Here is a 25,720-nt window from a genome sequence, read left to right on the forward strand (position 1 = left end):
CACACTGATGGAAATCACTGTTTTCATCAAGCACAGTTCTTATTTCAATAAGGTTTGCTGCTCTAATTATCCTAAAATTCCACCTTCAACATAGATTATATAAACTTTAACAAATATACTACAAAATTCACTAGCATTGAGAAGGTTAAGATATTTAAATCCTTCTTAATTATTCAAATTATCTTTACATTAAAATCAGAATCAGGTTTAATACCACTGGCATACGTCATGAAATTCGTTAACTTTACGGCAACAGTACAATGCAATACATGATAAATAAATATACAGAAAAAATGAGTTACAGTAAATATATATATATAGATGTCTATTAAATAGTTAAAATAAGTAGTGCAAAACAAAAACAGAAATAAAAACAGAAGTGAGGTAGCGTTCATGGGTTCAATGTCCATTTAGAAATCATTAAAAGTTCAAAGTAAATTTATTATCAAAGTATGCATACCATATACAACCTTGAGTTTCATTTTCTTGCAGGCATCCACAGGAAAATAAGGAAATATAATGAATCCACGGAAAACCACATATTGCAAAGACCCGACAAACATCCAACGTGCAAGAGATCACAAATCGTGCAAATAATAGAAAGAAAAGTAAACAAGTAAAACTGAGAACATGAGCCGCAGAGTCTCCAAAAGTGAGTGCACAGGCTGCAGGGGCTGACGGCTTCAGTGCTAAGGCGAGTGAAGCCATCCACGGCAGTGCAGCATACACCGTAGCACTGTAACAACGCCAAAGCCCAGAGACTTCACCCTCGCTTAACAATCGAGTGAAATATAATGACTTGTTAAACCAGTCACACTTGCACAATAAGCTGAAGATGTTTAAAAGCCATTGCTATTTTCAGCAGTACTTAAAAGAAAATATTCTGCACGTGATAGATGCATAGATTTGCAGTCTTTTATAAGTAAGTCAACAGCTTTCAGTCAAGTAACCACTGACATTCCTTACTGCTACATATTTATCTGTATCCTCATTCTACTAAGAAGAAAATCTATAAAAACAAATTTACTGGGCCATGTCTTTATTATATTTTACAAAAGAATTTCAATTTTTTGGGAAGCTGAAATCACCAATTTCAAACCCAAATTGCAAATCTAATAAAAATATGTAACTATAAATATGAGCAACACTGTAATGCCAAGACCAATTTAACATTTTTTCTGTTTTCACTTAACAAATGCCTCCTTTCAGTATATTTTTTAATAAAATCCAGCTGGGAACTACACATCTCACCAACCACATACTGCATCAGAAAAGTGACTCTATATCTGTAATTGTACGGGAAAAGTGAGTATTTTCTTCGACATTTATTACAGCCAAACTTAGCCCTGCAAGACAAAGACGATTATATTCAGCTTGGAGGCACAGAGAAGCTTACCTCAAAGTCAGTCAGGCAGAACTCTGACCAGTAATTCTACAAGTCGGTTGAGTACAAATACTTTTGTGTCTGTAAGGGTGTTAAGGAGGACCGGGTGCACAGCCTCAAGGCATCAGTAATACATGGATGACTGATGACCCAGCCATGCTGACAAGCACTACAGACAAATTCAGAGCCTGAGAGCCAACTAAACCTAATGTGGCAAAAAATAAGCTTTCATAATTCACAAAATAACCTCTGCAATATGAAAAATGGTCAGTTAAATTTAACTAAACAACAACAGTGACCTAAGTATCATTATTTTACTCTCATTACACAAACATAGAAAAACTGGTTTCATTTTAAAAAAAATCTGCAGGATGCAGTTTAGCATACGTTTAGCATGCAGTACCTTCTCTTTGCACACGTCTACCCGGAGAGTAACCAAGTGCCACAATACAAAAACTAAAATTTAACTTTTATTTCCAAAAGGTTCTGTTCAATACCTTTAGAATGTACATCCTAAATGAACTGATTCTACAATCTACTGAATCACTTTCAAAGGACTCTTTACAACTCATGTTCTCAACATTATTTTTATTTGCCGAATTTGTCTTCTGGTTGTATATCAGTCTTTATATATAGTTTTTTCCTCCATAATTTATATTGATTTTCTTTATTTTGTAGTAAATGCCTACAAGAAAATGGATCTCAAGGCAGTATATAGAGATGTACACTCAGTGGCCACTTTATTAGGTACCTGCTCATTAATGCAAATATTTAATTACCCAATCCTGTGGGAGCAACTCACTGCATAAAGCATGCACACACGGTCTGTTCAGTTCAGACCAAACATCAGAATTGGGAATCTAAGTGACATTGACCGTGGAATGATTGTTGGTGCCAGATGGGGTGGGTTTGAGTATCTCAGAAACTGCTGACTTCCTGGGATTCTCACACAAAACTGTCTCTAGAGTTTACAGAGAATGGTGCAAAAAAAAAAAACCCTCCAAAACTTCCAGTAAGCAGCAAAAACACCTTGTGAATGAGAGAAGTCAGAGGACAATGGCCAGACTGGTTCAAGTTGACAGGAAGGCGACAGTAACTCAAATAACCACGCTTTACAACAGCGGTGTGCAGAAGAGCATCTCTGAACACACAACACGTTGAATCCTGAAGTTGATGGGCTACAGCAGCAGAAGACCTTGAACATATGCTCAGTGCCCACTGTATTTGGTACAGGAAGTATTTCATAAATTGGCTCTGAGTGCACATGTCCTTTGATAATAAATTTCACTTTGAATTTGACATTTAAACCCATTAACAACCACCAAGCATCTATATTTATAAAACACAGGATTCAAAACAATCTGCCTTTTTACTTTATAGTCTACAGAATAGCTTTGCAATAATACTTAAACAAGGATACATAATAACAATCAAGGAATAATAATGATACTTTTAGTCAATTGTGTTTAGTGATACTTTAGACTGTATAATGACACTTTAGCTAAGGATACATTTAGTCCACTGTGTAGGTTTTCGACCAATCAATGAATCATGTTGGAATACTTAACAGAGTAATTACATTCAAGCACTTTCAAAATAAACACTGCAGTGTCACACTTTAGTAACACACACAAAATGTTGTAGGAACTCAGCAGGTCAGGCAGCATCTATAGAAAGGAATAAACATTCAATGTTTTGGGCCAAGACCGTTTATTCATTTCCACAGATGCTGCCTGACCTGCTGAGTTCCTCCAGCATTTTGTGTGTGTGCGTGTTACTCTGGGTCTCCAGCAGCTGCAGAATCTCTTGTGTTCGTAGCACTTTGCTTACAAAAGGAGATGGAAATTCTTGGGAATAAAAGTTAAATTTTTACATTGGCCAAATGGAAAAGAAGGCACTTGCATGCTCTAATGAAATGGAATTCAGGAAACAGAAGTTATTTCACTGAAAATTTTACACAAATGCCCTCCAGATTAATAATGTTTTTCTAGTAAATTCAGCAGCATGTTCTCAATTGCAAACTAATTGGTCTTTTCAAAGATAAGTGATAGTCTGTCTTTCTGCGGCATTAGGAATATAAGTTTAATAGATCACATTATTGTATGACTGAAACATTAACTCCAGTGTAAAACCTTATTAATGTGTGTATTATACTTGCTAACTGCCTACTATAGCAAGGAAGCTGACACACTTATTAATTTTTACTGACTCCTGAATGGCAATGATACTCAGCATGCCTCTTTGAATAATTTGCATTATAAAATGGCTTAACATGTCACAATTTCTGTATCGGAACACTAAAGAACATATTTCATAAGATAGATAGATGGATATAGAAATTTGAAGTTAATAAATAGGGTATAATAGACCATTCCTCCCCCACCAGCACTAGAGCTGCCTCCTTTAATCCAGCACTAGCTAACTTTGCCGACTACGAGAGTTCCACTATTATAATACATGGTTGTCACCCGTTTCTCAGCAGACCCATGCAGAATCCAGAAACACACATGCTAAAATTATTTCTAGCAATGTGCAAAGTAGTCAAGTTTGAAATCGAGTATACTAAATGGAACGTAGAACAGTACAGTTCAGGAACAGGCCCTTCAGCCCACAATGCTGTGTTGAATCAGTTAAATCAGTAATCAAATGTCCAAATAAACTAATCTGTTCTGCCTACACAATGTCCATATCCTTCCATTTTCCTCACGTTCATGTGCCCATCTAAGTGTCTCTTACAAGTCCCTAATGCATCTGCCTCTGAGAAAAAAACCTGCCACTCTCATCTCCTTTGAACTTACCCCTTCTCACCTTAAATGCAATGTCCATATTCTTCCATTTCCCTCACATTCATGTGCCCAGCTAAACATCTCTTAAAACTCCCTAACGTAATAGTCCCTGAAGAAATGCAATGCAGTGGGATGTTACATACTTGAAGATCAAGCAATGATTCCCACTGGATATACTTCCTCAGACACAATTAACACATCTACTATGTATATGCAACAGCCACACAAACAGCGCTGGTGTAATTCAGCAGTCAGGCGGCATCTATGGAGAGGAATAAACAGTCGACATATTGGGCAATGAGCCTTCATCAGGACTGTAAAGGAAGAAGAAGCCAAAATAAAGGGAGGGAGCACAAGCTGACAATTTGATAACCAATGTTTTAATGCCTCTCATCATCACCTGACAAAAACATTTCCAGAACTAATGTTTGAGTCCTGATGAAGGGTCTTGGCCTTAAACATTTTGTGTGTGCATGAACACTTGAGATTCTGCAGGTGCTGGAAATGCACAGTAACACACACAAAATGCTGGAGGAACTCAGCAGGTCAGGCAGCATCTATGGAGTGGGATAAATACCTAATGTTTTGTGCCAAGACATGATGAATCCTGATGAAAGGTCTCAGGCTGAAATGTTGATTTTATTCATTTCTGTAGATGCTGAGTTCCTCCAGCATTTTGTCTGCGTGTGTTACTCTGGGTTTCCAGTATCTGCAAAATCTCTTGAGATTATGACCTTCTATTTATGTATTGTTTTAAGGAATAGAAAGTCACAGATCTTTCTCAAGTGGGTAGAAACTAGAAATTTTAAAACGATAAACATGAGCAATTTGCAGATGCTGGAAATCCAGAGCAACACACACTAAATACTGGAGGATCCCAGCAGGTCAGGTAGCATCGATGGAAATTAATAAACAGTCAACATTGTGGACCCAGACCTTTCTTCAGAAACTTAAAAAGAGCAGGGAATAATGGGATGTCTTTAGCAAATGCTAAAACTTAAAAAAATAACATAGAGCAGGAAGAACTGTGAGTTTATAAGACTGGCACTGGAACCAGGAAAACACAGAAACAGTGTACAATGATTTTTCACCTAGATCTGAGGTGTGCCCTCAAGGAAGAGTGGGATCTGGGATTAGAAAACTGATAAGAACCCATCATTGCATTTTCTTTTGCAGTTAAACACAAATGCACCCAGGCACACCTCTGCTGCTCCGTGTTACTGCCTATACTATATAAAGCAATTGCGAGCCTTTTGCTGTCAAGATATCAAAGACAAAACCATCAAAGTGTAAAATTCTGGTTTTGCTCCTTCCCTGGATATATTTCAAAGAAGCCAAAACAAAAGCAGTGAAAGTGGAAGGAGAACATCATAAAAGATTCTTACTTATTTTCGTCCAGACCGAATAGGTTATAATTAAATCATAACCATATCAGAATTCCTGAAAGGGCCACATAAGCTACACTCAGTGGCCACTTTATTAGGTACCTCCTGCACCTAATAAAGTGGCCATTAAGTTATATGTTTGTGATCTCCTGCTGCAGTAGCGCATCCGCTTCAAAATTCAATTCAGCGATGCTCCTCTGCACACCACTGTTGTAGCACATGGTTATTGGAGTTACTGTCGACTTCCTGTCAGCTTGAACCAGTCTGGCCATTCTCCTCTGACCTCTCTCATTAGCTTAAGGTGACCATGAAGGGAAAATTCATAAATCAGGGGGTCATGAGAGTGTGGAACGAGCTGCCAGCACAAGTGATGCTTGCGATCCCGATTTCAACATTTAAGAGAAGTTTGGATAGGTACATGGATAGTAGGAATATGGAGGTCTATGGTCCCAGTGCAGGCCGATGGGTGTAGACAGTTTAAATGGTTCGGCACAAATTAGATGGGCTAAAGGTCTTTTTTGGTGTTGTACTTCACTATGACATTTTCACCCACAGAACTTCTGCTCATTGCATTTTTTCTTTGCAACACACACAAAATGCTGGTGGAACACAGCAGGCCAGGCAGCACCTATAGGGAGAAGTACAGTCAATGTTTCAGGCCAAGACCCTTCATCAGGACTAACTGAAAGAAGAGATAGTAAGAGATTTGGAAGTGGGAGGTGGAGGGGGAGATCCAAAATGATAGGAGCACAAAATGCTGATGGAACACAGCAGGCCAGGCAGTATCTATAGGAAGAAGTACAGTCGACGTTTCGGTTTTTTTTTGTATCATTCTTTTGTAAACTCTAGAGACCGTTGGGCTTGGAAATCCTAGGAGATCAGCAGATTCTGAGATACTCAAACCACCCTGTCTGGCACCAACAATCATTCCACAGTCAAAGTCACTTAGATCACATTTCTGCACCAATCTGATGCTTTGTCTGAACAACAACCTAATCTCTTGACCATGTCTCCATGAGCTGCTATCACATGATTGGCTGAATAGATACTTGCATTAACAACCAGGTATACAAGTGCACCTAATAAAATGGCCAGTGAGTGTATAAGCTCATAACTAGAGATAGACCAAATTACTTCCTTTAATTACTTCCATCTTTTAAAAAAATAAGCAAACACATTTCTGCCAGTTGGAAATATCTTGTGCTTCAGTCTACAAATGGTTAAAAAGGTTACTTCAGTTCATCAGTAACTGCGTTAGGGGCAATAGATGCAAAATACTAAGTCTAGACTTAATTTCTTAAAACTAATTATAATTTTATGACTAATTTTATTAAACTATAACTAAAATAATTTTCTGAAATATGCTGCAACAGAATCTTAGCATTACCACTGTTGTACCTAAAAATGTAGCCATTCAGAGCATAACAAGAGCTATCCACATTATTTTCTTTAACACGCTCTATCTTTTAAAAAAAAACAAGTAAACACACTTCTGGTGTTTGGAAATATTTCGTGCTTAAATGTTCAAATATATAAAAACGTTATTTCAATTCAAGCAACCACAATAGAAACATCAGAACCAAAGTATCAGGCCTTAAAAATAATTTTAATTTTATAATATTACAACTATAGCTAAGTCTTGAAACTAATTTTCTGAAAATATTCTCCTAAAGAATCTTTTAGGCGAGAACTAAGTAAAACAAGAAGATGACTTTTGGATCTTCTATGGTTCGAAGGTATTTACATTCCAAAACAAAGGGGCGATCGCAAAGATATTGTAAATACCCATCGCTATCCTAACAGGGTACAGAATTGTCGTTCTAGTTTACAGGCACCAAACAGCTGCGATCTGGTAACTGCCAGTCCCCACTATCTCCTGTAGCAATTAAGTCGGGAACATCATGGTAAAAAAATATGTATGGGGGTGGGAGTTAGATAAATATTCTTTTCCTTAGGAAATACAGCAATTCGTTCAACAGACATTAATAAATGCTTAATTTCAAAAGGTTTGAATTATTAAAATTTCAGCTTTAATTTACATAAAGACTTGGCGTGTTTCGTTAACCACGCGTGTAGCTGTGGCAAAGTACCGCGGGGACGGCGCATTTAGCCAACTAACTTTGTTCAAACTAAAAGATTTAGAATAGACAGATGAACGTTCAACGTTCAGAGTAAATTTATTATCAAAGAACATATATGTCACCATAAACAACCCCAAGATTCGTTTCCGCAGGCATTTGCGGGAAACTAGAAAGAAACACAATAGAATCACCCGCACACGACAGAAATGCGTGCGAGGGAAACTCAAGGATGAGGGCATTGTGTAGGCAGAAGGGATTCATTTAGCTGGTAACTTGATTACTAGTTTAACTGGTTCTGCACAACACAGCGGGCCGAACAGCCTGTTCCCGTGCAGTTATTTGTGTTCTAAACCAAACCCAGTCGGACCCAAAAGAATTGAGGGCATGCGATTCGAACCGTCAATCCCCGCTATACGGAGTGGAATCGGGAGCCAACTAAACTACTTTCTTGCTGCACATTTTTCAAGACGCTTTAAATCCTCCTGGTAACGTTGAGAACTTTTTTACTAATGAGGTTAACTGCCAGTCACGTTGTACGCACTGTGCACCAAACTACCAAAGAGATGATGAGATTTTAAAACACTTCTTCACAAATTTACTTCAATTATTTACGCCTTTACACAGTTTTTCTTTTCTTGTTGTTGTTTTTTTTTTGTATAAATCAATGGAAAAGAAGTCGTGCTGAAATGGTTTGTCCCCCGAGTGAATACCGCACTCAAAAAAGGCGGTTCACATCCGCGCAGAATAGCCAATGGGTCCCAGCATAGATTTTTTTTTGTTGGCAGACGGAATCTGTTGAACAGCTGGAAACAACTTGTTTTAAAATGTTTTACACATACACAAACAGGCTGGCACACATCCACACACACACACAAACTGAGCTCGGGGAATTCAGCAAAACTCCGCTTTCCATTCCTCTACGGGCATTTTCAATTGAGTCCTCAATGGAAACACGCTCCCCCTCCTCTCGCCCGCTTGACCGGGCCGGTCCCCCACCGCCTCAATTTAATTCCTCTTCATTGGGTCAAACGCAGTCTCAAGAACAGAAAAATGTCTGCGAGCCAGCAAAATAGCGCAAAAAAAAAAGCCGGTTGTATGAACGCGAGCTTCGGCCCGACAGCGTGGTGCGGTTTTCAGGATTGTGAAGTGTGTCTGTGTTGGAAGTGGGGGGGGGGGGGGAAGGGGTTCTTGTCCAGTCGGGAAAGTTGCGGGAGATGCCGGTCCTCCGAGGAAGAAGACCGGTTCTCCTCAACACCCCATCCAGCACACTCACGCACTGATGGGTCTTAGAGCAGCCTCCGCCGTCTCCTCGGAGAAAAACAAACCCGGCGGCAGAAAGGGTCGTGGTGGTTGATTCGGACAAGGGGGTAAACAACTGAACTCAGAGCGAAAGTTTGGCTAAGTCTGATTAAAAATTCCCGAAGTGAAGGAGGCTTCACGCGAGAGGGTCGGCGGGATGGCGGAACTCGAGCCCGCCAAAGTCTGGGTGGGGGGGGAGCTCCTGCCCGGCCTGCCTGCCAAACATGTACAACTTGCCGGAGTTTTTGGTGGTTGTGGTGGGGTGGGGGAAGGTTTTCAGCCCGGGGCGGGAGATCCAGACGGACGTGCGCCCCCGAACAAACTCCTACCTGCAGCGGGCTACAGTCCCCAATCGCCGCTTCGCGCTCCTCCCAGCGCAAGAGCCGAAGAGTCGGTGGCCTCCAGCACCAACGTCCTCACCCCGATAAAATAATTATTGGTCTTTTAAGAAGGAAAAAAAAAGACCCCGCAAACAAAGTGGGGTTTTCACGGGAGCCAGGCGGCCCGACTCTACCGCGCCGCCAACTGCAGTTGGGCCAATGAGGGGGCTAGGGCGCCGAGCTGTCAGTCTGACATTCCCGCCTCCCCGGCCACATTCTCTCTCGCACACCCCCGACGTCCCGTCCCGGGCCGGCCCACCGAGAGGCTGCTGCTGCGGCTGCGACACTCAGGCGGGTTCACTTTGAATGTAGAAAGTTGGAAGAAGGAAACGAGGGAGAGAAGTGAGGGAGGGAGGGAGGGAGGGAAGGGGAAAGAAGGAGGGGAGAGGAGAGGGAAAGGGGGATGGGAGTAGAAAGAAGGGGAGGGCGATGGAGGGAGAAGAGAGAGGGAGGGAGGGGAGGAAGGGAGAGGAGAGGGAAAGGGGGATGGCAGGGTAGGAGGGGAGGGGGAATGAAAGAGGGGAAGGTAGAGGGGAGGAGGCGAATGGATGGGATGAGAAGTTCAGAGAGCCGAAGATTTCAAAAGTCCGATCTTGTGCTGAAGTTACAGAAGTAAGCAAAAGCGAGGGGGGAAAGCTGGAAAATTAGGACAGGAAGTTAACGGGATAATTAAAGTTGGGCCGAGTACGTGGAAAAGTTAAAAGAAAAGATTCATCGAAAGTGAAATTGGAAAATAAAAGGAGTTCTCTGCTCCTTGTCAGTCTCGCGAATTGACCGCGTACACCCGACTTTTGGAAGATGTTTTAACGTTCAAAGTGAATTTATTATCAAAGTATGTATACCATACACAACCTTGAGATACGTTTTCTTACAGGCACCCACAGGAAAATAAAGAAATACAATAGAATCCAAGAAAAACCACCCGTAACAAAGGCAGAGTCCCTGAACGCGAGTCTACAGGCTAAGGAGTCAGCCCAGTGAAGTCATCCACGCTGGTCCAGGATGATCGTAGGGCAGCAACTGTTCCTGATCTAGTGGTTTGGGTCCCAAGACTCGTACACCTCCCGCCGAAGGTATTAGCAAGAAGAGGGAGAGAGAGAGACGGGACAAACGCTCAGGTCATGGCACAGAGCAGTTTTCGGAGTTAAAGTGTGGATTAAAATATTTCAGTAGAATGGCGTTCTATATGCAGTTGTCTGTTATGTTACGGACAGTGGTAGGTATTGGAACTAACAGGTAAACTCTGGGCGCCGCTTTCCAAATATTTTCGGCATTTCAGTTCGGTACACGGACTGTCACGGCATGAGATCAAATTCTCCAAATTCCCTTACAGTATTTCAGCCAGTGTTTCTCCCTTTAATGTCCGCTGTGTTTGCTGTTTTCCAATCCACGCTGTCTGGATCTGGTAGTGGGGGTCTGTACGCGCTTAGCGGCATCTCAGCGGCCCAGCCGGTGACATGCGTTGGACAAAATGTAATGAAGGGATTCGGGGGGTGGGGGGGGGGGGAAGCAGATCTCTCGATGAGCCTCTAAACCTCGAAGTGTGAGGGAACGGGAAAGCTCCGGGAAGGCGAGCTAACATCCGAAACGACTGAGTAATGCGGGGGTCGCGATGCACATCACTGAAGCAGCCCGGAATTGTGATTCTTGCTGGCTACATAATCTGTTAAACATCTAGTTAAATACACACACGAACATCTGAAGATTGCATTTTTACCAGTTCTTGTTTATTATTACAGGATGTGTGCAGTTCCATCTCGTTCGTGGTTTAACATTTATCTTCGCCTCATCGTAGAATAAATATTGATCTGACCTCAGAGAAATGAACGGTTTTAGTAACGGGTGAGTCAGCCTAGTTGCAGCTGTAACATCGAGATAAAGTCTGCTTGTGGCCCCATTTACTCGCAGACAATTGAATCACATTCCGTAGAAGAAAATGAAAATGCAGGAAGATTCAGCCGATCAGGGGCCTCCGTGGAAAGAGAAACGAGAGTTGACCAAAAGACCATAACACGCAGGAGCAGAATTAGACCATTCGGCCCATTTTGGGTGATCTATTACCCCCCTCAACCCCATTCTCCCGCCGCCTTCACATAACTTTTGACGCTCTTATTAATCAAGAACCTGCCAACCAATTGAGTAAATATACTCGATGACTTGGCGGTCCGTGGCAATTAATTCCACAGAATCACCGCCCTCTGGATAAAGAATTTCCTCCTCATCTCTGTTCTAATGGGACGCCCTTCTATTCTGAGACTGTGCTCTCTGGTCCTAGACTCTCCTACTGTAGGAAACTTCCTCTCCCCATTTACTCTATCTAGGCCTTTCAATATTCGATAGCATTACAATTAACCTTCATAATCTCAAGTGTGAGATCTCGCGGTTTTGCTCATGATCGGGGATGCAATGCTCCATTCGTTCTTAATACACAGTATTTTCTTGTTATGGACTTCCGGAATATCTTTCCACTTCATGGTACAGTATGTTAACTAGTTGACCTGGGGATTAACTCTACTAACGAATTAACTTGGCACTCTCTCCCTAAAACTAGGATCGCGGCATGAACAATTAAAAAAAAAAGATGAAACACTCAGCTCCTGGGGAAATAGAAACGTTTGGAGTCGGATTCCTTCGCCAGGACTGGAAAATAATGAATCTATCCTTAAACCGTTTCGAAAAGAAATCAGGGATTGATTGAATTTATGCAGGGCACGCCGCTTTCAGGGCGTTTCGGAGATTTTTCAAATTGGAAACTTCAAAATTGCCATAAGAAGTTTCTAACAACAGACTTATAGAATGTGTCTAGTTTAACCAAGAAACGGGACTTCAGTCTGAAACTTGCGTTCTAATGAGCCGCTGCATATGAGTACTTAAAAGTATCACCCATGATAACAGCGATTTTACAGAACGTATTTTCTATAGTGCGTTGATTCGTTACATGCTGGTGTGAGGATCGCCCTTTCTGGGAGTGATTTAAAGATCTTGGAATTTTTAGTCTTAAAATTTGAAGCCAGCAGGACGTAACGTAAGGGATCCCGCTTAAGGTACGAAGTGCGTCGTGTTCGGTGAGACTGCATTCAGAATACATTTTATCTGAGCCCGACGACTGACAATTCACCAATTCAAAATCACTAAAACGTTACATTTTCCCCCCAAGAGATCAAGATTCAGGACGGTTTAATGTCATCATTTCCAGTACACAAGTGTAAAGAAGAACGAAATAAGTTTCACCCCGGATCCGATACAGCACAAAAACACAATAGTATAAAGAACACAATAATATTAAAAACTCAATAAATATAAATACATAAGACAGCTTATATACATAGATTGATTGTATGCCCATAAAGTGACACTAGGCACAGGAGTGTCTGTACATAAGGTGACTGACAGGAAATGATAAAGTAGTGGTGTGGGAGAGTAGAGGCTTTTTTAAAGATTTCACTGTCCCTGGCACCCCTTCCCAGTCAGGTAGACTCTGTTTCTTTATTCATTCGTTCAGGGGGTGTGGACATCGGAGCAACGTCAACATTCCCACCGCCCCTTGATCGCCCCCCAATTAAGGAGGCTGCTAAGAATCACCCACGTTGGGAAATCTGCGGTCACATAGGTAAGGCCAGTGGATTTCCTTACTGCTCCAAGATCATTCCTGAACCATATGGAGCTATATTTCAATCTGGTGGTTTTAAATCCGGGAAACTGGCGGTATTGAATAAATCCTAAGCACCTGTTGCTTCAGCGATTAATTGGTGATATCTAAAGAAAAAGGAGTAAGGCATATAGCCTCCACCCACGCCACCACACCCCCACCCCAAAATTGATCGTTTCCTGTCAGTCACCTTACGTATAGATATTCCTGTGCCTAACGCCACTTTATGTACGTACAATCTATAAGATGCTTATATATTTATTGTCTTGTGTTTTTTGTGTGTCTCCGGAGTAACAATTATTTCGTTCTCCTTTACATGTATTGGAAAAGGCATTAAACGATCTTGAATCGTGGGGTTCTTGACAAGTGATAACACCGGATGTTTTCAATGACACGGTCCTGTTTCTTGCCATCTCAATAGCTTATTTTATTTAAGTTTCTCTCTCGATCTATGAACGCTCTTGCGGAGCTAACCACAGAATCTTTCCGATTGCACCGGAGCTTATCACCGCGGTCCTCGTCGATGTGAGAGTTTACCGAAGCGTGTTTTGTTTTTAGCATCACCTCGCTGAAGGCAATTTGGGTCGGTTTTCGTCAAACACAAAACTACCACACTTCAGCGGCAGCTCTGCGACGCCTCGGGGCGCCGCGCGGATCTGAAAGGCGTTTTATAACGCGGGGTTTTCTCAGTTGATAGAATGAAGGGGATATCATTCGGCCAAGTAAGAGTGGGAAAGATAGATAGATAGATACCTGACCTGGATGGGCAGTTGGTATTGGATCATCGATCGGAGGACAAACTTGGACTGATAAACGGCGGTGCCTCGCGAAGACGACATTCTATTCAATTCAATGCCTGTGTTAAACCCCAGGCAACGCTTACAAAAAGTTTCAAAGTCATCGAAAGTTCGGGACAGGCAAAAATGACCAAGGAAGTCTTGGAGGTGACCAGCTGCGAAAAGAAATGAAGATTCGTTCAACTATATAAATTCTTGAAGTTAGACATCACGAAATAAAAATGTATATATTTTTATGTAGCAAACACCAAGTCTCAAACCCCACCCACGGATCGCGACGATTATTCCGGGACTGAAAGGGTTAACGTATGAGGCGCGTTTGATGGCCCTGGACATGTACTAGCTGGAGTTTAGAAGAATGAGGGAGGACCGAAATATATCGAATATTGAAAGGCCTGGATAGAGTGGATGTGGGAAGGATCTATCCAATGATGTGGGAGTTTAGGATCAGAGGCGCAGGCTCAGAATAGAAGGATGTCCCTTTAGAACAGAGATGAGGAGACTCCAAAGCCATATTCAAATTTGCTGACGACACCACTGGCGTGGGCCGAATCAAAGGTGCTGACGAATCAGCACATCAGGAGGAAAATTGAAGAGCTGACTGAGTGGTACCACAGCAACAACTTCTTAATATCAACAAGACCAAGGAGCTGATTATTGACTTCACAAGGAGGAAATCAGAGGTCCATGAGCCACTCCTCAGCAGAGGATCAGAGGTGGAGAGGGTTAGTAACTTTAAATTCCTTGGTGTGATCATTTCAGAGGACCTGCCCTGGGCCCAGCACTTAAGCGCAATTATGAAGAAAGCATGGCAGCACCTCTACTTCCTTTGGAGTTTGCAAAGAATTGACATGATATCTAAAACTTTCATAAGCTTCTATAGTTGTGTGTGGAGAGTCTATTGACGGGTTGCATCACAGCCTGCGTCAATCACCTTGAATGGAAAATCCTACAAAAAGTAGGTTGATACGGTCTAGTTCATATCGGGTAAAATCCTCCCCACCATTGAACACATCTACACGCAGGAGGGCAGTATCCATTATCAAAGACTCCCACCACCCAGGTCATGCTCTCTTCGTGCTGCTGCCATCAGGAAGAAGGTACAAACAAGAGAAAATCTGCAGATGCTGGAGAAGGTACGGGAGCCTCAGGACTCACACCACCAGGTTTAGAAACCGTTATTACCCCTCAACCAGCAGGCTGATGAACCAGAGGGGATAACTTCACTGCAAAGGAAACAGCATTATGAAGGACCCCATGCATCCCTCACACAATCTCTTCTCCCTCCTGCCGTCTGGGAAAAGGCTCCGAAGCATTTGGGCTCTCACGACCAGACTATGTAACAGTTTCTTCCCCCAAGCTATCAGACTCCTCAATACCCGAAGCCTGGACTGACACCTTGCCCTACTGTCCTGTTTATTATTTATTGTAATGCCTGCACTGTTTTTGTGCACTTTATGCAGTCCAGTGTAGGTCTGTAGTCTAGTGTAGCTTTCTCTGTGTTGTTGTATTTTTTTATTACGTAGTTCAGTCTAGTTTTTTGTACTGTGTCATGTAAACCACGGTCCTGAAAAAAGTTGTCTCATTTTTACTATGCACTGTACCAGCAGTTATGGTTGAAATGACAATAAAAGTTGACTTGACTTGACTGGACTTAACTCACCCCATGTCAGTCCATGACATCCTCTGCTGCTGCGATGAGGCCACACTCAGATGGGAGGAGCAACACCTTATATTCAGCTTGGGTAGCCTCCAACCCGATGGCATGAACATCGATTTCTGAACTTAGGGCAATTGCCCCCTCCCTTCACCATTGCCATTCCTGTTTCCCTCTCTCTCCTCATCTCCTTACCTGCTCATCACCTCCCTCTGGTACTCCTCCTCTTTCCCTTTCTTCCATGGTCTTCGACCCTCTCCTACCAGATTCCCCTTCTCCAGCCCCTTTATCTCTTTCATCTATCAGCTTCCCAGTTTTTATTTACTTCACCCTTCCATATCCTGGCTTCACCTATCACCTACCACACTGTACTTCTTCCTCCTCTACCCCTACTTCTTACTCTGACTTCCCGTCGTCTTCTTTCCAGTCCTGATGAAGGGTCTCGCCCAAAACGTCGACAGTTTAAACTTCTCCGTAGATGCTGCGTGGCCTGCTGAGTTCCTCCAGCACTTTGTGAGTATTGCTTTGGATTTCCAGCATCTGCAGATTTTCTTGTCTTCACTCACCCCATCACAGAAATGTCCCCACAACCTATGGACACTTTCAAGGACTCATCATTTCATATTATTTGATATTTATTGCTTTTTTATTTATTATTATTACTTCTTTTATATTTGCACACTGGTTGTACGCCCAGTTGGTGCGGCCTGTCATTGATTCTATTATGGTCATTGGATTTATTGAGTATGCCCGCAAGGAAGTGAATCTCAGGGTTGGGCATGGTGACAGACATGTACTTTGATAATAAATTTACTTTGAACTTTGAATTTATTTAGCCACAGGGCAGTGAATCTGGAATTCATTGACAGACCGCTGTGGAGGCCAAGTCAGCGATTGGAGATTGATAGGTCTGGGATTAGTAAGAGCGTGAAACGTTATAGAGAGAAGGCAGGAGAATGGGGTTGAGAGGGACAATAAATCAACCAAGATGGAATAACGTAGCAAACTCGATGGACTTAGTGGTCTAATTCTGTTCGTCTGCCTTGTGGTCTTAATTCTCGAGGTAAGAGATCACAAGGTCTTCAGACAGACAAGGAATTTGCGCCCCTAGAGGACGGCACCAGAAAGTCACCCGCACACTTGAGCTGGCTCCTGTATTCACCAGTGATCGCTTCTCAAAATGCGATAAACCTCACGAAAATTACACGGATTGTTTTATCCGCACACATTTCTGTTTTAGATTAGGTCAAGTATTTCTGTATTTGGAAATGATTAATCCTTTAATTTAGCTCATTTGTCATCGACACTCGGATTTATGTTTAGCAAACTGATGAACTGCATATCTTTCCAAGATTTCAATATTATGGTAACATTTAGAACACCCCAGGAATATACCATTGTAATAAAATGAAACGAGATTTTGTTTGTTTAGTTCTGTTGTGGAACTTGATTCACTTTAAAAAAAAATAACTTACGAATTTTAGCGAAACCTGATGAATGTTTTAGTGAATCCGTGATCAACAGGTATCTCTGAGTTTTAAAGGACCTCGCGCTCCCCCTGGCGGAATCCGGGAGTCAAGCAATAGCCTCGGTAACTTCATCTGTTTAAGAAAAAATTATAGCAATGCAATACAAAACCTTGGATTTCAAAACTTAATATGCAAAAAAAAATCGATCAGATTTAAATCTGGTAAATTGGTTGATTACTGTCATATGTATACACAATATATAGACAGGGTAAATGCAAGCAGGGTTTTTTTGTACTTAGGTTGGGTGAGACTACAACCAGAGGTCATGGGTTAAGGGTGAAAGGTAGAATGTTTAAGGGGAACCTGACGAGGAATATCTTCACTCAGAAGGTGGTGAGAGTGTGGAAGTGGTGGACATGGGCTTGATTTCAACGATTACAGAAATCTGAATCGGTACATGGATGAGATAGATGGGTATGGATGGCTATGGTCTGGGCATAGGTTTATGGGACTAGGCAGCTTGGCATGAACTAGATGGGCCAAAACGATGTTCCCTTTAAGGTGCGTGCACACGTACACATCTCTAGCTACAAGCGCCAAAAGGAAATTAAAGTGCATACAAAATGCTGGCACCCTCGACCTCATTGGCACGGCATGTTAAGTACACAAGCATATTTCCTCCTCTGGTTTCTGATGCGAACGGTGTTGACAATGTGGAATTTGCTCAGGCTTCTCCGCAGATTTTAGAAATAGCTTCTTTATACTGCTTTTATTGAAGAAATTATTCAGTGTGCATGTGTTGTTATCACTGGGCAAAAAAATTGCATAGCACAAGATTTTTGTGCACCCTGGTTAGAGTTAGAGGGAACACTGGGCTGAAGTGCTCGTTTCTATGCTGTAATGTTCAATTACTCTATGGCTGTCTGCACCAAGGTACTGTGAAAAATGTGTCTTGAGTGACAAATTCAAAATGCTGGAGGAGTTCAGCAGGTCAGGCAGGATCTATGTGGGAAATCAGCAGTTGAGGTTTTGGACCAAGATGCTTCATCAGGACTGGAAAGGGAGATACAGATCAATTCATTACAATAGTAGATTGACATTGTACAAACCTGGCTGCCAAACATAAAGATTACATTTAATATTTATATAATTTATAAAAGTAATTTTTTATAATAACAAACTATGTTATTAAACTAAGAGCATATCACATTAACCCATTATCACATTAAGTTAACTTAAAACGTTAGTCAGATCTATAGATGTAAATAATTTTGTGTTCCCTATACAATAAATATTTCTACTGCTGTTACAGAACCAACATCAATTTAGGTTGGAGCTAACAAGGACGGAGACTAAATAGTTCTATAAATCTTCTAACTAATATGTGGAAATTTCCAATATTCCCTCTGCCCAGCAAAATTTTATAAGTTCACCATTTGACTCCAAATACAGAGCAAATGTTACATAGCAAAACACAGGTACAGATATAGGAGGTCCCACACCACCAGGTTCAGGAACAATTATTACCCTTCAGCCATCAGGCTCCTGAACCAGTGTGGATAACTTCACTCACCACAACACTGAACTGATTCCACAACTTATGGACTCACTTTCAAGAACTTTATACTTCATGTTCTCAATATTATCTATTTACTTGTGTGTTTGTTATTAGTTCTTTTTATTTGCAGTTTGCCTTTTACACATTGGTTGTCAGTCTTTGTGTGTAGTTTTTCATTGATTCACTTATATTTCTTTGTTCTACTGTGAACACCCACAATAAATTAAATCTCAGGGTTTTATAAAAATAAATTCACTTTGAACTTTGAACTAAAGTCCTCCCCACCATTGAACATATTTGCATGGAGAGCTGCCACAAGAAAGTAGACTCCATCATCAAGGACCCACCCATCCAAGCCAAGCTCTCTTCTCTCGCTGCTACCCTCGGGCAGGAGGTATAGGAGCCCTACATCGCATAATACCAGTTTGAAGAACAGTTATTATCCTACGACCATCAGGCTCCTGGACCAACGTGGATAACTTCACTCACCTCAACTCTGAAATGATTCTACCACTTATGGACTCCCTTTCAATGACCCTACAACTCATCTTCGCTGTATTATTTAAATTATTCATTTATTTGTCTATTTATTTATTTATTGTATTTGCACATATTGTCTTCTTTTACACATTGGTTGTCAGTCGTGTGTAGTTTTTCATTGATTCTGTTGTGTTTCATCATTCTACTGTGGATGTCTGCAAGAAAATGAATCTTCACGTATGTATGTGGTGATATATACTTTATTTAGTTTTATTTAGAGATTTTGGGCATATGGCTCTCATTAGCAGTTCATGCAGGAGAAGGAAAATTCTAATCTCAAACCTCCACTACCTTGCAGCTATACCCACTCATGGGGAAGGCTTCAGGAGTAAACCGCGAGGAAAAATTCAAAGCTGGTGTCCCTAAGGCAATCTTACATTGAGTTCAACACTGCAATGCCACTTGTGCCAAACTGTATCAGTCTCTGCTGTTCCTTTGGATTTATCAAATGCGTGAAGATGATGAGCCCGCTACATCGGCAACAGCTTACTCTCCATTTTGTACTGCACTGGCTTGCGTATCATGTAGATAGCTGGGACATGACATTTATAGTTCACTCCGGCCAACAGAGAACTTTATTTAAAGGTACAGCATGAAACAGGCCTTTCCAGCCTAATGAGTTGCTGTGCTCTGCAACCTACCTATTTAACCCTAGCAATTTACAATGACCAATTAACCTACTGACTGGTATGTCTTTGGACTGTGGGAGGAAGCTGGAGCACCTGGAGGAAACCCTCATGATTAAGGGGGAGAATGTACTAACTCCTCAAGATGGTGCCAGAATTGAATTCTGAACTCCGAAGACCCGAGCTGTAACGTCTTGCTAACTACTATGCTACCATGTCACCCTACATACTTTGATAATAAATTTACTTTGAATTGTGAACTTTTCACCTTTCATCCGTAATCTATGACCTCAAGTTGTACTCCTAACCGATTTGATCTTTCCTTATAACTCAGGCCCTCTAGCCCTGGCAACGTCCATTTAAATTTTCTCTGTGCCCTTTCAACCTTGTTTACATCATCTTGTAGGTAGGTGACCAAAACTGCACACAATGCTCCAAATTGGGCCTCAACAACATCTTATACATCTTCAACATAACATTTCATACTTTGATTTATGAAGGTCAACATGCTAAAAGCTTTCTTTACGACCCTATCTAGCTGTGACATCACCTTCAATGAATTATGGACTCTTCAATGAATTACAACTCAGTTTTCATTTTGTAGTGAGGAGGAGATATTGTGACAATTGTGAATCACCAGATACTGCAGGTATTTGTCCCACACTCCGAATGCTTCATAAACATTGTGATTACAAAAATGGGGTCTATTTCATTTGGGTTACAAATACAGGCCATGCTCTCTTCTCACTGTTACCATTAGGAAGTAGATACAGGAGCCACATCACCAGGTTACCCTTTAACCATCAGGCTTCCGAACTGCCACGGATAACTTCATTCAATTCAACACTGAATTGATACCACAACCTCCTTTCGTGGACTCTGGAGCTCAGGTTCTTACTTATTTTAATTATTTGCACATTGGTTGTTTGTCAAACTTTATTTTAAAAATAAATTTGGTTGTAATTCTTTATTTTCCTGTAAATGCCCACAAGAAAATTAATCTCAGGGTTGTATATGGTGACATATTCGTATTTTGACAGTGAATTTACTTTTAACTTTGAACTAAAATATGACCTTTCCATATGCGTGCTATATTCTAATTTTATTCTTTGTAAAATGTAATTGCTTCACCCAGCTTTCAGGAGATGCCTCTAAATTTGCATACAACTGAGCAAAATTTGCATTTCTTTAAAATTCTCCTGTGGTGTACAAAATGAACCCAAGCTCCTACTTTCCATTCACTCTTTTATAGTAATTCTATCTGAAACATTGGGGCAAACAGGAAAATCCAATTATTTAGTCTAATTTATATTATTAATGCATTTTACAATCTCATCTGAAAATATTAACTTAGAACATAGAACACGGGAACAGACTGCCGAATCAGTGTGGATAATTTCACTCACCTCGACACAATTTATTCCACAATCTACAGACTCACTTTCAAAGACTCTACGATTCATGTTCTCAGTATTATTTATTTATTTATTTGTGTGTCTATTTATTGGGGAGCTCATCTTATGAGGATAAGTTGAATGAACTTGGCCTTTTCTCCTTGGAGTGACGGAGGATGAGAGGTGACCTGATAGAGGTGTGTAAGATGATGAGAGGCATTGATCGTGTGGATAGTCAGAGGCTTTTTCCCAGGGCTGAAATGGTTGCCACAAGAGGACACAGGTTTAAGGTGCTGGGGTGTAGGTACAGAGGAGATGTCAGGGGTAAGTTTTTTACTCAGAGAGTGGTGAGTGCGTGGAATGGGCTGCCGGTAATGGTGGTGGAGGCGGATACAATAGGGTCTTTTAAGAGACTTTTGGATAGGTATATGGAGCTTAGAAAAATAGAGGGCTATAGGTAAGCCTAGTAATTTCTAAGGTAGAGACATGTTCAGCACAACTTTGTGGGCCGAAGGGCCTGTATTGTGCTGTAGGTTTTCTATGTTTCTATGTCTATTTATTTACTTATTCATTTATGCACAATTTGTCTTCTTTTGCACATTAGTTGTTAGAGTCCAAATTAAATTTAGCATCCAAGTACCTATATCTCACCATATCCAATCCTGAGATTCATTTTCTTGTGGGCCTGCTCAACAAATCTATAGAATAGTAACTATAACAGAATCAATTGTGTGTCAGTTTTGTTTATGTGTAGTTTTTCAAAAATTCTATTGTATTTTTTTTTCACCTGTAAAAGCTCAACTTCACTTGTCCCATCATTGAAATGTTCCCACAACCTATGGACTCATTTTCAAGGACTCTTCATCTCATGTTCTCGATATTTATTGCTTATTTATTTATCATTATTATTTCTTCCTTTTTGTGTTTGCACCATTTGTTATCTTTTGCACTCTGGTTAAACACTCAGGCTGGTGCAGTCTTTCATTGATTCTGGTATGCTTATATTCTACTATGGATTTATTGAGTATGCCCACAAGGAAATGTATCTCTGGGTTGTATATGATGACATGTTTGTACTTTAATAATAAATCTCAAGTTCAAGTTCAACACCATGTGATTGTACATATATAACTTCTTGACTACAGAGGAGGTGTTGTAGGTCCACTTTAAATTTACATTGACCTTGAGATCTTTCCATTTTTTCCTTTTCCTTTTAAGCTCCCTTTCTCTACCTTATGTGAGAATCAGAATCAAGTTTATTATTACTGACATATGTTGTGAAGTTTGTTGTTTTGTGGCAGCAGTACATTACAGTAAAATATACTACCGTAGGCCTCCGTTAGTCTCGATAGACCATGGATTTGCACCTTGGAAAGTTTCCAGGACACAAGCCTGGGCAGGGTTTTTTTTATGGAAGACTGGCAGTTGCCCAAGCTGCAAGTCTCCCCTCTCCACCCCACCGATGTTGTCCAAGGGAAGGGCATTAGGACCCATACAGCTTGACACCAGTGTTGTCGCAGAGCAATGTGTGGTTAAGTGCCTTGCTCAAGGACACACACACAGCCTCAGCCAAGGCTCGAACTAGCGACCTTCAGTTCACTAGACGTACGCCTTGACCACTTGGCCACATGCCAACACAAAATATACTATATTAAAACCCTGAAATGAATTAATTTATGTTCACACATCTCCTTCCCTGTCCTTCTTCAGTGAATTTCTCAAACCTTAAAACCCAATAATTAAGGAAAAGTAAAGTGTGTTGCATTGGTCTACAATATAAAGGGGCATAATGTAATGTGAAAGTATAGAGAGGATGTCGGAGGTAGTTTTTTAAAAAACGGAGAGTGGTGGGCGTGTGAAACGCCCTGAGGTAGTGGTAAAGGCAGATACATTAGGGATGTTTAAAAAACTCTTAGATAGGCACATGGATGACCTGAAAATAAAGCACTATGTAGGAGGAAAGATTGATCTCAGAGTAGGTTAAAAGGTCGTAGGCCAAAAAGACAGTATTGTGCTGTGTGTTCTATGTTCTCAGAGGCCCTGATTCAAGATATCCCATGTACATCGAAACATACAGTGAAATGTGTTGCTTGTGTTAACAACTAACACACCCAAGAGTGTGCTGGGGGCAGCCCGCTAGTTTAGCCACACATCCTGGCACCGACGTTGCATGCCTACAAAGCTTGGCAGAACCACCATCTTGAAGCCATGTTGTCTTCACCACAGCATTATACACTTGAACATCTAGCAACTTGGGTGAATGTTTCTTAAATTTAACGGGGCAATGTCATAAAGCACCACAGCACAGAAACAGGTCCTTCAGCCCACCGTGAATTACGCTACAAGTTCTGAAAATCATTTCAATAAATCTCAGAATTAGTTATTAAAATCACACCAAGAGCTTCTATGATGTTTGAACATTTGCTTTTCACCAAAGATTTTATGAAAATGAAACTTAGCCCTGTGCAGTAAGACTTCCATCTGCAGCTTCCAGACTTCCAGAGTCCCAGCTCCACGCAGTCTGCCCAAAGTTCACAGGCTGGGCCATTGTTTTAGCCTGTTCTTGCCACGCAAAACATTTCTTCCTACCTTGTCTCTATCCATTCTCCTCTGGTTCCGTCCTTCCTGTTTATAACCATGATGCCCTCTTGCTGCCACTTTCCATACTACCCTCACCTGTAGGAGTCTTTGCTTCCTTTTCTGGATCTCTCTGTCTCCACCTCAGGAGATTACATCCATTACAAGTCTACTGATTGTCACAGCTATACCAACTACTATTTGCCCCATCTTGCCTCCTACAAGGACTCTGTTCCATTCTCCACTTTCTCTGTCTCTGCCATATTTTTCCAGTGAGTCAGCTTGGGTGATGCTTCAAAAGTGCCTGCAGGGATTGGCAGTGTACAGCAGGGCAGGAATCACCACTGCCCCAAACATTGTAAGCTTTGAGGTCTGGATCATCAAACATGACTTTCTTCAGATTTCTGTGCTGGCACACTCTATGAAATTTAGTCAGCCTCACTGAGAGATAGTTCTCAAGATAAAGGAAATGGTTGAAATTTTCCATGGCCCTTTACTGTTGAGAGAAGATGTTGTACAACAGGAATAAATTATTAGAGGACTCTTGTTTGTGTTTAAGCCACAACCTCACACAAATCTTATACACCACCACCTGCCATAGACAGACACACACACACACACACACACACACACACTTAGAGACAACAAAAAATAGAACAGAAATTCAAAGTTCAAAGTAAATTTATTATCAAAGAATGTGTATGTGGCCATACAACCCTGAGATTCAGTTTCTTGCAGGCATTCACAGTAGAACAAAGGAATACAATAGAATCAATGAAAAACTGCGCACAAAGACTAACTAGTGCCGCTATGCAAATGAAGACAAATATAAATAAAATATCAATATTCAATCAATCAATTAATAAATGAATGCAAATGAATAAATACGTAGTTAGACAAATTAAATAAATAAATAAAAGATAGACAGATAGATAAATAAATAAATAAATAATACTGAGGGCGTGAGTTGTAGAGATCCTGAAAGTGAGCCTGTAGGTTGTGGAATCAGTTCCATGTTGATGTGAGTGGAGTTATCCACACTGGTTGATGGTAGTAAGGTAATAACTTTTCCTGAACGTGGTGGTGTGGGACCAAAGGCTCCTGTACTTCCTGCCTGATGACAGCAGTGAAAACAGATGGTGTGGGTTCTTGATGATAGGTGCTGCTTTCTAGTGGCAGTGCGTAATAGTGGGGTGGGCTTTTCCTGTGATGGACTGGGCTGTATCTACTACTTTGTGTTAGGCTCTTCGGTTCTTGGGCATTAATATTTCCATACCAAGCCATGATCCATCAGCCAGGATACTCTCCACTGTTCATCTATAGAAGTGTGTCAAAGTTTTAGATGGTATGCCCAATATAGGCAAACTCCTAAGAAACAAAGAGAACCATCCCAGATTCCCCAGCTGATCCAATGAACTATTCACAACCCTGACAACCCTGAGAAACTCTTCTCCAGAAATGAACATGATATTCCAAGTGTGGTCTATCTAGAGTTTTATAGAGCTGCAACAATTAGTAGGTAGAGCCAATGCTGTAAAAGTGAATATATTTCCTAGATTACAGTATTTATTCCAAACACTACCAATACAACTGCCGCAGAAATTTTTTCAAGAGCTGAATAAAGGTATGAGGAAGTTTCTTTGGAAAGGTAAGATGTCAAGAATATCGTTGGAAAAATTGACATGTAAATTTGACCTAGGAGGGTTACAACTCCCAAATTTTAAGAATTATTATAAAGCAAATCAACTTAGATTTATTGCATCTTTTTTTGATCAAGATAAACCTGCATGGATTAGAATAGAGTTAGATAAGATAGGAGAAAATATACCAGAAGATTTTATATATAAATGGGAATCTAAATGGATATGGGAAAAGAAATAATCCCCTATATTAAAACATTTGATTGATTTATGGAATAAGATAAATGTTGATGATGAGATTAAAAAAAATCTTTTTTAGCAAAGAGACCTTTAATTCAAAATAGACTCATTCCTTTTACAATGGATAATCAACTTTTATATAACTGGTTTCAGAAAGGGATTAGATATATAGGAGATTGTTTTGAAGGAGGTATATTGATGTCATTTGATCAATTAAAGAATAAGTATAAAATATCAAATAACACTTTTCTGTTATTT

At 40.8% G+C, this 25,720-nt stretch overlaps 1 protein-coding gene across 1 annotated transcript in view; it reads right to left on the minus strand.

Moving 5' to 3' along the window:
• LOC140718789 (transcriptional activator GLI3-like) overlaps window positions 1–9,492 on the minus strand; it is a 426,621-nt gene extending 417,129 nt beyond the window's left edge. Inside the window, exon 1 of the mRNA XM_073032982.1 lies at window positions 9,265–9,492. The gene's annotated coding sequence lies outside the window, so the exon portion shown is untranslated. The remainder of the gene's footprint in view (window positions 1–9,264) is intronic.
• Window positions 9,493–25,720: the final 16,228 nt, after the last annotated feature.

This window comes from Hemitrygon akajei, chromosome 1 (genome assembly GCF_048418815.1).
Source record: "Hemitrygon akajei chromosome 1, sHemAka1.3, whole genome shotgun sequence".
Lineage (NCBI taxonomy): Eukaryota > Metazoa > Chordata > Chondrichthyes > Myliobatiformes > Dasyatidae > Hemitrygon > Hemitrygon akajei.